Source organism: Hyperolius riggenbachi, chromosome 3 (genome assembly GCF_040937935.1).
Source record: "Hyperolius riggenbachi isolate aHypRig1 chromosome 3, aHypRig1.pri, whole genome shotgun sequence".
In the NCBI taxonomy this organism is placed as follows: domain Eukaryota; kingdom Metazoa; phylum Chordata; class Amphibia; order Anura; family Hyperoliidae; genus Hyperolius; species Hyperolius riggenbachi.
The window spans coordinates 185,419,353-185,434,789 of NC_090648.1; the positions used below are offsets into that span (position 1 = coordinate 185,419,353).

Sequence of the window (15,437 nt, forward strand, 5' to 3'; positions counted from 1 at the left end):
CCATTTACAGACTGAAAGTGAATGTAGTTGCGTGTGCGCTAGGCTTTAAATAGACACAATTCACAAGATAAGCTAATGGGGATAACGGGAAAATTACAACTTCTCATGTGTACTTGTATCAAACATCCATCAAAATCTCAGACACAAAAAAATTACACTAAATTTTTCATTTACTGAAAAATCAATCTGCTGTTGAAAGCTCTTGTGGCAGCAATGATAAGGGGACCTGTGTGCTGAACAAAACTCTGCTAACAAGGCACTGCTTCAATATAAGGATGTTGTTTGTAAGTTGCCACACATGCAGAAAGGCCTAATATTACTAAAGCCATACACGAATAAACTTGGCAGCCGACCATGCAATTTGATAATTATCGAATCAGATGAAATCGGTGCTGCCAAGAGTATGCCCAATCGACGATGCAACCAATTTCAGGCCGAAATTGGTTGCATGTATCAATCTGACATGCTGCAAGAAGTCGGAACATAGTGGTTGATGGTGGTAGTGGCAAGCAATAGCGGACAAGCGGCGAACGTGACGAAACCCCAGCGTTGTTTCCCTTAGTGTATAATTGTGCCCCCTGTGCGTGCATTTATACATTACCTGTCCTATGTCGCCCACCGCGCATTGTCCATCTGTCTTCCGCTTCCTCCTCCTCCTTTTGCATCTCACACCCCACCGGCATATAGCTTGTGGTTCCTGTGTGACATCACACTCGCCATGTACTAAACGCCGGTGGCGTGTGAGGCACAAATGGAGGAGCAGGAAGTGGTAGACAGATGGGCACTGTGCGGTAGGTGACATAGGACAGGTAATGTAGAAATGCACATACAGGGGCACATTTATTGGATGAGGAATTTAATCATGTGTACCTAGCATAAGGTTAGGCATATATCAACCAATTTTGAAAAAGAATAGACGTGGGATTTGTTAAAAAAAAAAAAGAAAGAAGGGGCCTAGACTGGTGTTCCATGGCCTTATGCTGTATTAAGCACTGTGAAAGGCTTCATCAGATCTAGTGATCCTCATGTTTACCAGAATCAGAGACTTACACATGTATCACCTGACCAAACTGATCACATGCTTTTCCATGAGTTCTCCTAGACATGGTCATCACTACTCAAATCTCTGCAGAGGTCTGATATATCGAGAGGGGCGGTGTGGTAAATAATGCATACCACCACATTTACTATATGCATATGGCAATAGTCCAGGCAAGTAAGAAACACTTCTTTATGTGCTTTACCAGTTTCTAAAGGATTGCAAAACATTGCAGTCATAATAAAGAAGCCACATAGGTATAGTGATGGAATATCCATCTGGTCACATGATCACACTTCCCTCATTCTCAATAATGCTCACAACAAGTCGTCCATTTCATAATTTCAATCATTATTTCTGCCAGGCCGTAGTCTTTAATTAATGATTCTATCATAAACCACCCATCAGTTTTTGCCACTCACATGTACCTGACCGTGACTTTACTTGGCCACCACAGTAGACCGGAAACAGTTGGTAAGCCATATCTTAACGCTGTGTTAACACTAGCTATGGCCAACCACGCAAATACACATAGCGAGCACAAGTGCCTAAAAAGTGGTTAACAAGCAACAGGGCCGTGCAGAGGGTCCTTAAGTGGGGGGTGCTTAAATTTAAGAAAAGGGGCCTCGCCCCTTCCCCCCCAGCCCCCTTGCCCTGCACATCAAAAAAGTGTCAAAAGAAGTTGTACAAACATGACATTAATATACAAATATACAGAGTTTAGTCAGGGATCACATTAGGTACAACCTAGGTACACACACACACACACACACACACACACACACACTGTAAACACACACACACACACACACACACACACACTGTACACACACACACTGTACACACACACACACCCTGTACACACACACACACCCTGTACACACACACACACCCTGTACACACACACACACACCCTGTACACACACACACACACACCCTGTACACACCCACACTGTACACACCCACACACACACTGTACACACACACACTCTGTACACACACACACACACACACACACCCTGTACACACACACCCTGTACACACTGTACACACACACACGCACACTGTACACACACACTACCAACCAGGCCAGCATCAAGTGAAAGTCAGGGTCCCAGTTCCACCCATGAGCAGTATGCCCCGGACTAGAGGACTTTCTGGGGTAATTTGCGGAAGCTGCAGGCAGCGGAGGTATGTATAAATGTATTTTATCCCCCATTTCAGGTTTACTTAAAATTAAAAAAAAAAAATCACACTACCACCAGGTTTAAAGTGACTCTGTAACAAAAATTACAACGTTTTTTCTACCATCCTACAAGTTCCTAAACCTATTCTTATGTATTCTGGCTTACTGCAGCTCTTTCTACTATAACCATCTCTGTAATAAATCAATGTATCTTTCCCCTGTCAGACTTGTCGGCCTGTGTCTGGAAGGCTGCCAAGTTCTTCAGTGTTGAACTGTTCCTCTATGCACACTCCAGTGTGTGTTTTATTTACATAAGCCAGCAGCTTCTCTGCTATCTTATCAGTGATAGAAGAGAGCTGGATAAAAATCCTCCTGTGGAGGCTGTGAAAGGAGCTGGTCTGTCACATACTGAGGAATTAACGACATAGGCAGAGCTGTCTGCAGGAAGCCTGTAATGTTCAGTGCATGAGAGAAGCTGGGGACTGAAGGTAAACACACACAAGTGATCTCTTGAGATTCAGAAGTAAGGCTGTATACAGCCTGCTTGTGTATGGATGTATTTTCTATGTGTGGACATGCTGTACATTAACCTACTTCCTGTTTTGGTGGCCATTTTGTTTGTTTATAAACAAACTTTTTAAAACTGTTTTTGACTACTTTTAATGCGGCGGGGAGCGGTGAAATTGTGACAGAGGGTAATAGGAGATGTCCCCTAACACACTGGTATGTTTACTTTTGTGCGATTTTAACAATACAGATTCTCTTTAAGCTAATGTCAGAGCCCCCCTCCTGCTTCTGGTCCCACCCACACCATATCGCTACCCTGCACCTCCCCTCCCCCCAAAAATAATCCCATAACCCCACTACCAACCACTGGTCAGTGGCAAGTTAAAGTCAGAGCCCCCCTACTACACCATAGACCTACCCTGCAAACCCCCCCCCCCCCCCCCAAGAACCAAATTACCAGCCTGCATCAAATCAAGATCAAGTGCCCCCTTCCTGCTCCCAGAGTCCCACCGACACCAAGTTAATTTAGGGCCCCTGAATGGAGTTCTCCATCATTCTATCATTAGCGTAGGACATTTCGACAATGTAGGACAAAACGTTGGAGCACCCCCCCTTTAACTCTCAGTCAGCTCCACTCCGTCATTTCCATTCCAATCCCTCTTGTCCTGCAGGGCATACCCCTCTCTCTGCTCTGCCTGGCCCAATTCAAAGACTACTCACCACCGCACCAGTCACCACAATTCGCAGCAGGAACACTGTCTCGGGCTCAGCTGGGCACTTTCCTCTCTTCCATAAGGCGCGCTGTTGGCCCGGGTGGTGTCGCAGTCTGTCACTCACATGTGCCTCCTGCTCTCTCCTCCTACTGACGTGACGTCATCGCCGCCGACGCTGGACAAGTTTCTCCCTGAGCAGCCACGTCTCTACGTCGGGTTGGCGTTGCGCTGTTGCCATAGAAACGTGCTGCACTGCCGCCGGGGGGTCTTTCTCAGTGGCACTGGCTACTATGTGTCCCCCTGGCCCCTGGTCAGACCTGCAGAAACAGATCCACCCCTTGTCAGCGGCGGATGGCCACAGTAAGCACGCAGGCACATTTAGGGTCATTTTGCAGCACTGGAGGAGGTTGTGGAAAAAGGGGCCCATGAGACTAACTTTCAAAAAGGGGGGGTGCTGTAGCACCCCGAGCACCCCCCTGTGCACGTGCCTGACAAGCAATGAAACAGCCACAAATATGCCGTCTATGTGAATTAACCAAGCAAACTGATACTCACACTACTGCCTAATAAACCTTGAAGACATCTAAAGACTCCAGACCTCCACAAAGTATTTCTGAGCTATAACCTTCACTAGTCACACGAGGACACAGCTTATGAGAGCTGTCATAAAAGATGTGCTTGCAATATCTGTAGTAGCTATTAAAGAAAAAAATACAACAACATTCTGTTAACTTTTGTTGCCACGGCAAACAATGCTGGCAGTAGCGTGAAAGAGAAAAAAATGCTACAGCCAGCTGTGTTGTTCACAGTCGGGTAATTCCTCTATAGCTATGAATGGATGTGGGGCCAGTAGCCTGTGGTGGCCAAGGACAGGATGATGGATGATCTACACACTGTGCCCAAGTTGAAGAAGAAAGGCAGAAGTTCACTGCGTTGCTGTTAAAATGCTAATATGGGTTAGTTAACAAAGAAGCCATGAAACAGGAAAGTTGGATGGAGCTGACACACCTCATGTTATGTGTGTACACTGGTCATTCCAAGCTCTTCATACTTATAGATTAGCCTGTTGGAAGCGAGACAATTTACTAGTCTTCCTGTTTGAATAAAGTAAATCAACTTATTATTAGCTGCACCCGGCCTTGTGCGGGCGACACTGAATATAAACCATGACATGTCTCCCGCAGCTACTGGAATTGGCATCAGACCGTTAAAATATGATTCGCCTTCAACATTTCTCAACTACAAGGAAAAGGGAGGAAAAAAAAGCCGGAACACAATTTCTTGTGAAGCTGAAATTGGCAGCTATTCTCCAAGCAAGCAAGAACTTAATTTAATGGCTTACACGGATTTCTGACTGTAACCGTAATGGCTTATCTAATGTATGAAAACAGATCATCTGTCCTAGCAGACTTCAGCAAAGCAGGCACGACTTTAATTACACACATTTTACTGCTTGCAGAGGAAATTTTCAGTATACATTTGGGTAAAATAATCTATATCTCTCTGAGGCCATAATTAAACCGTCTCGACCTTTTCTTGCAACGGTTTTCGATAAAACGTGGTAGACATGGAAGGCCGCACGTAGCAACCAATCAAATTCTCCTTTACGTTTTTAGACCACCTACGGAATGACAGCAGGTGAACTGATTGGTTTGTGTTTTTTTTTTTTCAGTTGCAAGGAACAAAAAAAAAAAAAAATACAGTTTAGTAAACTTTAGTAAACATAGTGAGGTATCATCCCCGAAAGCAGAATTCTGATTGGTTGCTTTGGTTTAACCACTTACTACACAAGGTACAGCATAATCACGACCTGGTAAAACTTCACTTGAAGTCCCAGGGCCTTAAATATTTGTCTTCAGCAGTGGGCGGCTTCACTCCTGTGCGGGTACTCGTCACCGCCCGTTAGCAGGGAGATGAATGAATGGGAACTCAGTTCCCATTCATTAATCTAAGTCCCCGTGTCAATGAACACTGGCATCAATGACATGCTTGCGTCATTGTATCTCACAGTGTTACAGTGACACACATTACTTCCTATTCACGTACTTGCGTACGCGAATAGACAATGCGTGAGGACATCTTGTGGTCAAATAGTAAAATTACACCTAAATACATTTTATTTAATACAAATACCCACACTTACATTTAAAATTAATTCCTTCCCTCCCACACTCTTCCATATTACCCATTTTTTTTTCATAACTAGACATAAATACATAAATAATTACCTTTGGTGCTAAACTTTTTTTTTAATATGTATGTCAAGAGGGTATATTACTGTTATTTTTTAAAATTTATGGGCTTGTAATTAGTGATCGACACAAAACTGAAAAAAATGCACCTTTATTTCCAAATAAAATATTGGCGCCAAACATTGTACTAGGGAAATATTTTAAACATTGCAATAACCGGGACAAATGTGCAAATAAAATGTAAAATGTTATCCACAGTAGAACGCTTTATTTTTAAACTATAATGGCTGAAATCTGAGAAATAAAGGTTTTTTTTTTTTCAATTTTTTCTTATTATTCCAATTAAAATGCATTTAGAATAAAATTATTATTAGCATAATGTACCTCCCAAAGACAGCCTAATTGGTGGCCGAAAGAAAGATATAGATAATTTTGTTGTGATTAGTAGTGATTAAGTTATTGGCAAAAGAAAGGGTGGGGCGCTGACATGTGAAAATTGCACTTGTCCTAAAGGGGAAAAAACCCTCAGTGGTCAAGTGGTTAAGCTATGTCCACACTTAGACTACCACAAAAAACTATTGTTCTTGACTGCGTCGGTTGATAATTTAGGTACGATGGTTGTAAAGTCACACTGTTCAGCCCAGGATTTTTTGTCTTAGCCAATCACGGGAAAGGAGGCCTTTCTTTAGGTACTCCTTGCTACAAAGACACTGATCACTTGAGGAAGCCGGCAAGACCCATGAAATGCGTTGTCTTTTTTAAGTGTTCAATAAAAGAACCTATTTATCCTTGCAAAGCTATATAGCTTTATATATGAGCTACCGTCAAACATTGTTTTAAGCAAACACTGTTTTTCATTGGGGACCTCCTCCACCCCTATATACATATGTCAGGTGGTACCTGTACATATTCCTGTACACCTAAGGTGACCATTTAGGGTGCATATGTAGCTTTACTGTACTCAGCGGGTAAGCCTGAGAGTTTTACAGCAAAGCGTACAGCTGATGGAACTATAAGAAGACTTGATTTGTCATTCAGCTCTGGCAGTGTGCTGCTCCCCAGCTGACGGGGGTTTTACTGTAAGGGAAAGAAGTGACATATGCTCCACCTGTTGTGGAAGATGACAGTCATACCACGCTGTGCATCAGTGCAATCTACTTTCTCCAGAGCCGCCAAGTCAAGACCTCACAAGCCCTAATTTATACAGAGATAATTAGATTTGCAGGAGGTCGCACAATTTCAATGTGTCATCTTACAATCACTCTATTACATTTATAATGTTCTTTTTTAACAACGCCTAAAGGAAGTTCTTCTATATGCATCCAATTCATGCATAGCATCAGAGGCTGGCACTGCCTGGCTTACTGACAGCTGTCATTTCCGCTTTAGTACCCATCACCTTATTAAGACCGGTGTGATTTCCTTTCTTTTCTCCAATTTTCACCAACATGATTGGGTGTTTGAAACGAACACCAGCTAGGAAAAATAATGACTGAATGAGATCCATAGTGCTGTGTGAGCAGCTATACAGAGGAAAGATGACAACACTGGTTATGTGGTCAGGTCTTACAGGACAACTATCACAAACAACTGTACAATTTAAAATCTATACATATAACATGTACATTTTTTACAGAGTGAAATGCACTATAAATTACCTTTTTCCTATGTCTTTACTTACAACAGCTATTTAAAATCTGACAGATGTCAGATTTTTTACTACTCCATCTCCTCCTGGGGGGATTCTTAGTTACTTATTTACAAACTAGGCATTAAGCTCGCCCATTTTAAATGGGCACTAGGGTTTAGTCACAACCCCCCTCACCATCACCTTGCCCAGCATGCAAGCCGCGCTCCGCGCCGTGTGCGAATGGCCGCTCTCCCCCTGCACCTGTCCTCCTGCTCTCCAACGTCCGCCCGCGTGCCACACATATGCAGTAGCGCAAACATACGGACACTGGGACAGGAGAGGACGCAGGGACACAGGGGGTTTATTATGTTGGATGCATTTTCTGAACTGCAGTTGCTCAGTCCAACTGCCAAAATAGTGGAACATTGATAGGAAGGCTGGCTGAAATCTTTGTTTAGATCCTTTCCATGGAGTATTTTTGTAAAGAATAAAAGGTAATACTAAGAATCCCCTACGAGAAGATGGATTAGTCCAAAATCTGTCAAATTGTTACTGTCTATTGTAAGTGACAGCAACATAGGAAAAAAGTAATTTATAGTGCATTTTACACAGGAAAAAATTTACATTTTACATGCATTTTAGGGCTGGTTCACACTGGCGTGTTACGCGGCCATTAAGAAGCTGCGTTTTTTGGTATCTACCACTGTCCCATTCAAGTGAATGGGAGCGTTTAGAGCTGGCTTTTGCAGGCTTTCATGAAAGCCTGGCAATAGATACCAGCGTTGCGTCTATTCTCGAAAGCAACATGTTGCTTTCAGGGACGGTAAACGCCAGGAAACAATAGCAGAGACCAGAACTGCTAGCCTTGAACGCTTCCCAAACGCCTTCAAAAGCTAGTGTCTAAACGCTGGCATTTGAACGTGGCGCCGAGCGAGAGCTCGGCAGGAGTCCGTGTGAACCAGCCCTTACATTTTAGATTTTTTTGGTGATGTTGTCCTTTTAATACCTTATAGGGGTGATAGCTGTCCTTTAATAACTTATGGGCACACGGTCTACACAGAGATTGTTTGTTCTTCCAATGTTTCTGTGGGTTTCCCCCAGGTACTCTAGTTTCCTCCAATTAACCACAAACACAGTACAGGCAGTGATTCGCTCCGCTGAGAGGTGTTGGGTGATGAGACTTGTACAGTGTATACACTAAAGTGCTGTGGAAAATGTCAGTCCTATATGAATGTTTAGTACTAAGTCTAAAGTGATGAAGATGAAACAAAGCAATGGCTCTTATCCACCTCTAGACTAACCACAGCATGTTCCTACACAGGCGTTGGTAGTTTTTAATAATCGTTTAGACTAACTTACTACTATCTGCGTTGAGTAACATCCGCACTATAAAGCGCATTATCACACGTTATCCAGACATGCACTGTAGAATGTACGTTTGGATGCTGTCATCCATTACAATGCAGCGCGTGTGGCAAAAAAAAACAAAATCGGTAATGCAACGCGCATTGTGTGATCTCACCCTTACTACTAATGACAGTTGATTTATTAGACAAGACAATAACATTTATATTGCGCTTGCAGACTCAAAACGCCAGAGCTGCAGCCACTAGGATGCTCTCTATAGGCAGTAGCAGTGTTGAGGTGTCTTGCCCAAGGTCTCCTACTCCAATGTCTCCTAAGGTGCTGGCTTACTGAACAGGAAGAGCCTAGATTCAAACTCAGGTCTCCTGTGTCAGATGCAGAGCCCTTAAACATAACCAGTACACTATCCAACCACCTCTTATTAAGAAGGGTACAGCAAACAAGAAAGCAAAAATATTATAAGTTGCCCAGGACAACCAATCACAAAGCCTGTTTTTACAGCTCTAACCTGATTGTGTTTTTGTTTTTTTAACTCTAGTTTTCATTACGTTTGACTTGATAAATCACTCTATATTACTACAGTAACACAGCTAAACTCTTGTTATGCTATAGGGGGTATTTACTTGTACTTGTTGGGTATAAACAGATATTTTCCCCCCTTTTTCCGTTTTTAATTTCCTCAGTGTATAATTAATTTTGTACCATATACATTGTTGCACAAATATGACAAATTTGACAAAGCCTTGAAAAGTGCTCTCATTTATTTAAGCTGGTATAATTAGATGCTTGAAGTCTGCAATTAGATATGAATGACAGGACACATTCATCTTTCCATGAATTTCTTTGGCACAAGGTAAATGTTTACAGGTAGCGTGTCATCAGCTAGTGCTGCATGCTGGATGTTCATTAGGTGTATAGTTACATTAACCACATGAATGCCTAGCCCTGGGCTACAAGAGGGCGCTAAAAAAAATAAACTTCTGCTTATTAGCTACAAAAGTAACCTCACCCTGGCATCTGTAACCAAGCATTAAACGCTATGGAGGATATGCTAAGCAAGGTCTACAAAAAGATAGTATGTAAAAAACCTCACCAACTCTGCTAAAAAGTAGCGGATGTCTGCAATCAACAAGCTAAAGATATAAGGTGAAAATCAGTAACCAATCCGCTCCCTGCAAATCCACCACCAAGACTGAGATAAGCAAAGATCACATGCAATACTGAAGATCCAATATGAAGACTGGTCTTTACAGCTGTCTTATCTGCCAACAATCAATAAAACATGCAGTAGCTTACTGAGATACTACTTATAATAATGTGTATGTGTGTGCATATTTTCCTAGCCAATTTATTCACTTTGATTAAATCTGCCAGTGATCTCTTGCCCCAAACTGCCAGATCGATCAACTTTCAATCAATTTTAGGAAAATCAGAGTAGTCAGGCATTTTGGAATATCTCTGTCATGTAGACAGGGGAGGAGCAGAGGGGGAAATCGATGGCCACATAGTATTGAACTACATTGAGCGGTGCAATCAGTTCACAATTAAATCTGTTATCCAATCAACAATTGGATGATGATCATTACCGTTGGTTCATTTTCAATCAGGGAGCGATTAATAGCTTGCCGTTATCGACCTGTGTATGAGTGACTTGCATTCTCGCCTTGCTTCACTAGGGGCCAAGATTTCAATCTGGGCCAGAAGAAGACAATCTATATGAAGTTTGTATGATCTCCCCACATTTGCCTGGGTTTCCTCTGGGCACTCCAGTTTCCTCATACAGTTTAACCTCAGATGCGTCGAAGACTATGGTAGGACCATTGGACTGTGACTGTGGTAAGGATTAGACTGTGAGCTCCTCTGAGGTAGAGCTAGTGACATGACTTGTACTCTGTAAGGCGCTGCGGAAAATGCCAGTCCTCTATAAGCAAGTCACACTAGGACCACCAAGACCAATGCCTGCCTGTAGTTTGAGCTCCGAGGTGTGGTTGCAATAGGTGGTGCACTGCACTAAACCCAGATTTTCTTAGCAGTGCGTTTCTGTAGCAGAGCTCTAATCCTTGTACAGCCGGTGACCTTTCAGTGGCGTTCAGGCTTTATAAATAAGATATTTCAACCTGCTCCATCAGTCTCCAAGCTTTCCGTATCAATTTCATACGGCGATCCAACAAGAAAAGAAAAGTTTATCCTGTTTATAGTTGAACAAAACCCAGCTTTCAGCAAATCATCTGCCAGGGAGGCTGGAGCCCAGTCTTCCAGCTCTGCACAAAGATAATAGTCAACTGGCTCTCCTATTTGTTTCCATGCATAATTTATAGTCACAATGAAATCTAGCAGCCTGCTTCCTCTTGTGTCTCCCCAAGCCCCAGGCAGGAATCGGGTACACAGGGAGGGCAAATCTACCCAATCATTCATCCAGGAGGAGACGGAGGAATACTAAAATACACAAACAGCAACTAGGTACTGATCGGAGACAAGCTTACGCGTTTTGGGTCCTATGGGAGAAAATGCTTTAGGAATGTGTTGTATAATAGAGCCCACTAATGATACAATCTTGATTGTACAATCTGACCACTTTTAAGTATTAATTCAAAGCATATTCAATCAGTTTACCCTTGTACTACATAGATTTGGTAAGGTTGTACAATCAAGATTGTATGATTAGTGGGCACCTTAAGTTACAACCCAGAAGCATCTCATCCAGCAGACACCAATAGCGGCAGACAGAGAAGCGAAAATCACTATATCACTACAGCATGATTCACCTCCATTCAATAATAAACAACGCAGGGATATCCAAGCCAGCGCTAATTTACCAACAAAGCATGTACGATGCCATAAGGGAAGCATAGAGGTAAATAAATACAGCGCTAGGCATGAATGAACAGGTTGTATGAAACCCCCCTTACACAACAGGCAATCCGAGTGCTGGGAAGGGCTGGGGCAGCGTGACAACTTACCTAGAGGAAAGTACTTGTCGGGGGGAGGCTGCCAGGGTCCCCGCAGCTACTTTTCCATGCCAGAACAACGCGGAGTGCCAGTCCTGCAGCAGGTATCCATCTAAGTTCCTGGCTATAGTCCACCAAGGCAAGATTCCCATCCAGTTCCGCAGCTCCCGGGGAACAAAATCCAGGGGGGTTTAACCAGCTCTGCACATCCCAGTGTCCTATAGAGCCCAGCAGTGTCTTGAGGCCCAGCTGTAAGCTTTCTGATCTTCAAAGCTCCAGCCTGATCAAATGGCAGAGAGACAGTGGACTGCCCTAACCCCCCTGCCTACACCAGTGCCTCCTCCTCCCTCCCTGCACACTCCCATCCCCCCCACCCCAACACACAGCTCAGTAAACACAGCGCTCAGCTCCTTCTACAACTTCAGCTATTTCCAATCACTTCCGAGCACAGGCGGACACGGGCGGCAGAGCCTGGGAGAAACTTTGCCCGGGAGAGAGCCGTGTGCCAGCAGCAGCCAAGCCCTCCGCCTGCGGTGCCAGCGCTGCCCAGCCTTGCAGCCCCTCCGCTCACCGCGCTAAGATTGCTCGCTTTGTAGAATCAGCAGCTAACCACCACATCAGGGAAAGCGATCGCTGGATCTGCTGCTTCTATCTTCATAAAGTCCTGGCAAGGCGTTCAGCAGCGGCGGCGGCGGGGCAAGCCAGGAGCAACACTAAAGTGAGACGAGGCAAATGCTGTAATTCGATCCATCTCTAGTCAATCCATCAAGAGATCAGTAGGCTGCTTACCAATAATAAGCCATCGCCGAGCCAGGGAGCCACCCCCAGCTCTGTGATCCTGCAGCACACATGCAGATTTGGGCTGTCCTCCTCCTGGCTCCCTCTCTGTATACGTCTACTGGCAGTGCTAGAAGTGACCCCATTGTGGCCTCTCATCCCCCCTTCCCCCCTCTTAGCAGACGCTCCAGCTAGAGCAGTGCCCAGCTGAACATCAAGACGAGTCTGTTCCCCTGCCTTTATTATTATTATTATTATCCCTATCCTCTTTTTTCTCCAATGCAGGAAGACAGCACACCTTAGGAACGTTGTCGCTGCTGGACCCAGTAGCAACCAAGAAAGGATCTGCTGTCAGATGTAGAAACTCAAGGATTTATTGTTTCATAACATACACAACATGCCTTCTGACCTTACTATCCGGCGATCGTTTCAGGGCCACCAAGGGTCCCTTTTGTCAAGAGTCTGTCCTGTGTCTTGACAAAGAGGACCCTTGGTGGCCCCACAATGAATCCCTGAGTTCCTGCAGAATTGCCTGAGTGCGGATCCTTCCTTGGAACAAGCTCTTCTTATTCCAGACATCCTGAAGACAGATCATCTCTCTCCCCGCAGCCACCATCTCAGCAAAGTTCATTCTTTAGTTGTCTTTGGCACAAATAACACGTTATACTTAGCAGCAGAAAAAGCAATCAGCGGAGGTGTTTCGCTTCCCCTCCGTTCTTAAATTGAACACACAGATTCTCTCTCTCTTTTTTTTTTTTGAACTAAGCTCGACCAGCACTTTGTAATTTGCTGCGCTAATAGGAGGGTGGGTTTAGCGACATCTGTACATGCAAAGCAACACAATGCTAACAGCAAAGGACATTAGTCCCCAGTGTTATCTGTGGAACACATTTATTCTGAAAGGGATTGATGTTCTTCCACCACTAAATCATTGCTACAAATAGAGTGGAAGAAAAAAAGGACTGCAGGGACTGTTAGAAGCATATAAACCTGGCTATATGTAGACAGTCACCTAGACTGACAGCTTATATGTAGACAGTCACCTATACTCAGGGACGGATCTAGACCAAGTTGCCCCAAGTTGCGCCTGGGGCAAGGTTAGGTTTTGGCGCCTAAACTGCCATTCCCCATCCAAATTTTGCCGCCTTTTTAAGAATTCAACAAACTGCGCCTGGGGCAAGAGACCCGCTTGCCCCCCCCTAGATCCGTCCCTGCCTATACTGACAGTTTTTATGTAGACAGTCACCTATACTGACAGCTGACTGGGTAGGTCTGTGTAGTAGTGTGTCTCAGCATTTTTATGAAGTACCCCAGATTACAGAAATCATAATCTCAAGCACCCCTTGGCACATACATATTAGGCGTGCTTCATAATTGTGTATGAATGCCTTCTAAATACTGTATTGCTTATGCTTTTAATTCAACAGAAGATACTGTTGAGGTTTATTTATGTAAGATGTGGCTTAAAACTTATTATAAAGAATTGACTGTAATGACTCTAAATACCACAAGAGACCAACATAAGTGCCCCCCGGGTTACATGCACAGCACTGTGAAAACCCAGGGTTTAATGCATTCTGGAAAAAAAAGCCTTGCTGTGTAATTGGGTCATCAATACTAAATGGCAGTAGAATGAGTGGAAATCAGTCAAGCGCTCTTATTGAGTGCAGCCAGTGACTGTTCATGCTCAGTGAGCTACATGTACTGTCCTATGGAGAGGGGAGGGGGAGGAGAAAAAGGAGAATCCCTGCAGTGCCAGAATACTAAACAGAAGGCTGACAAGTTCCGTCATGCTTGACTATTTGTCATGGCAGGAGGTGAGGGATTCCACCAGTGAGTCATTTAATCCAGCAGAAATCTACTCTTTGTACAGGGCCTAATGTGTACAGTTATAGGATAAACATCACAGAATCTCAGTATCTGTTCAGGCAACTTTGATGTTCCTAGTCAGGTAAAAATTGATTTGCTGAGTACTGTTTTTTTCTGATTATGTGATGCTGTGAATGCATGGTCACATCTCCTCCTCATGCTCTGCCCATGCATAGTCATGCCTTCTCCCGTGCCCAACCATAGTCTTGCCTCCTCCCGTGCCCAAGCATAGTCTTGCCTCCTCCCCTGCCCAAGCATAGTCTTGCCTCCTCCCCTGCCCAAGCATAGTCTTGCCTCTTCCTCTGCTCAAGCATAGTCTTGCATCCTCCCCTGCCCAAGCATAGTCTTGCCTCCTCCCCTGCCCAAGCATAGTCTTGCATCCTCCCCTGCCCAAGCATAGTCTTGCCTCCTCCCCTGCCCAAGCATAGTCTTGCCTCCTCCCCTGCCCAAGCATAGTCTTGCCTCCTCCCCTGCCCAAGCATAGTCTTGCCTCTGCCCAAGCATAGTCTTGCCTCCTCCCCTGCCCAAGCATAGTCTTGCCTCTTCCTCTGCCCAAGCATAGTCTTGCCTCCTCCCCTGCCCAAGCATAGTCTTGCATCCTCCCCTGCCCAAGTATAGTCTTGCCTCCTCCCCTGCCCAAGCATAGTCTTGCATCCTCCCCTGCCCAAGCATAGTCTTGCCTCCTCCCCTACCCAAGCATAGTCTTGCCTCTTCCTCTGCTCAAGCATAGTCTTGCATCCTCCCCTGCCCAAGCATAGTCTTGCCTCTTCCTCTGCCCAAGCATAGTCTTGCCTCCTCCCCTGCCCAAGCATAGTCTTGCATCCTCCCCTGCCCAAGCATAGTCACATCTCCTGCTTCTTATCTGCTTATCTCTTTCCCGCTGCTCTGGTTCCAATCCCATCTTGAAGGGATAATAGATCAGATGCCAGATTCTGATCGATGGCATTACTGATCGATTAACTCCTGGAAAATCCATTTGATCAGTCAAAGCAGATCCCTTTTGTGTTTTAGATCTTACCTTGTTAGGGAGGTAGTCTAAAATAAGTGACAAGTACTTTATTCTTTTGGGTACCTTATCCCTCGTACACAACTACACAGGCATTTAGCTCAGTGGGCAAAGTTGCCGGGTCAAAGCTGTACGGACATGTCACTAGCCTGCAGGAGAGCGGAGGGCAGAGAGGTGACATTACGCAGTGGGCGGGGTAAGTGGG

At 44.5% G+C, this 15,437-nt stretch overlaps 1 protein-coding gene across 5 annotated transcripts in view; it reads right to left on the reverse strand.

Moving 5' to 3' along the window:
- SEMA6D (semaphorin 6D) overlaps nt 1-11,918 on the reverse strand; it is a 106,939-nt gene extending 95,021 nt beyond the window's left edge. For 4 of the 5 annotated variants that reach the window (XM_068275435.1, XM_068275433.1, XM_068275434.1 and 1 more), the window contains exon 1: nt 11,593-11,918. The gene's annotated coding sequence lies outside the window, so the exon portion shown is untranslated. Of the gene's footprint in view, nt 1-10,218; nt 10,372-11,592 lie in introns of those variants that run through there. The other variant, XM_068275432.1, reaches the window with a different exon arrangement.
- Nucleotides 11,919-15,437: the final 3,519 nt, after the last annotated feature.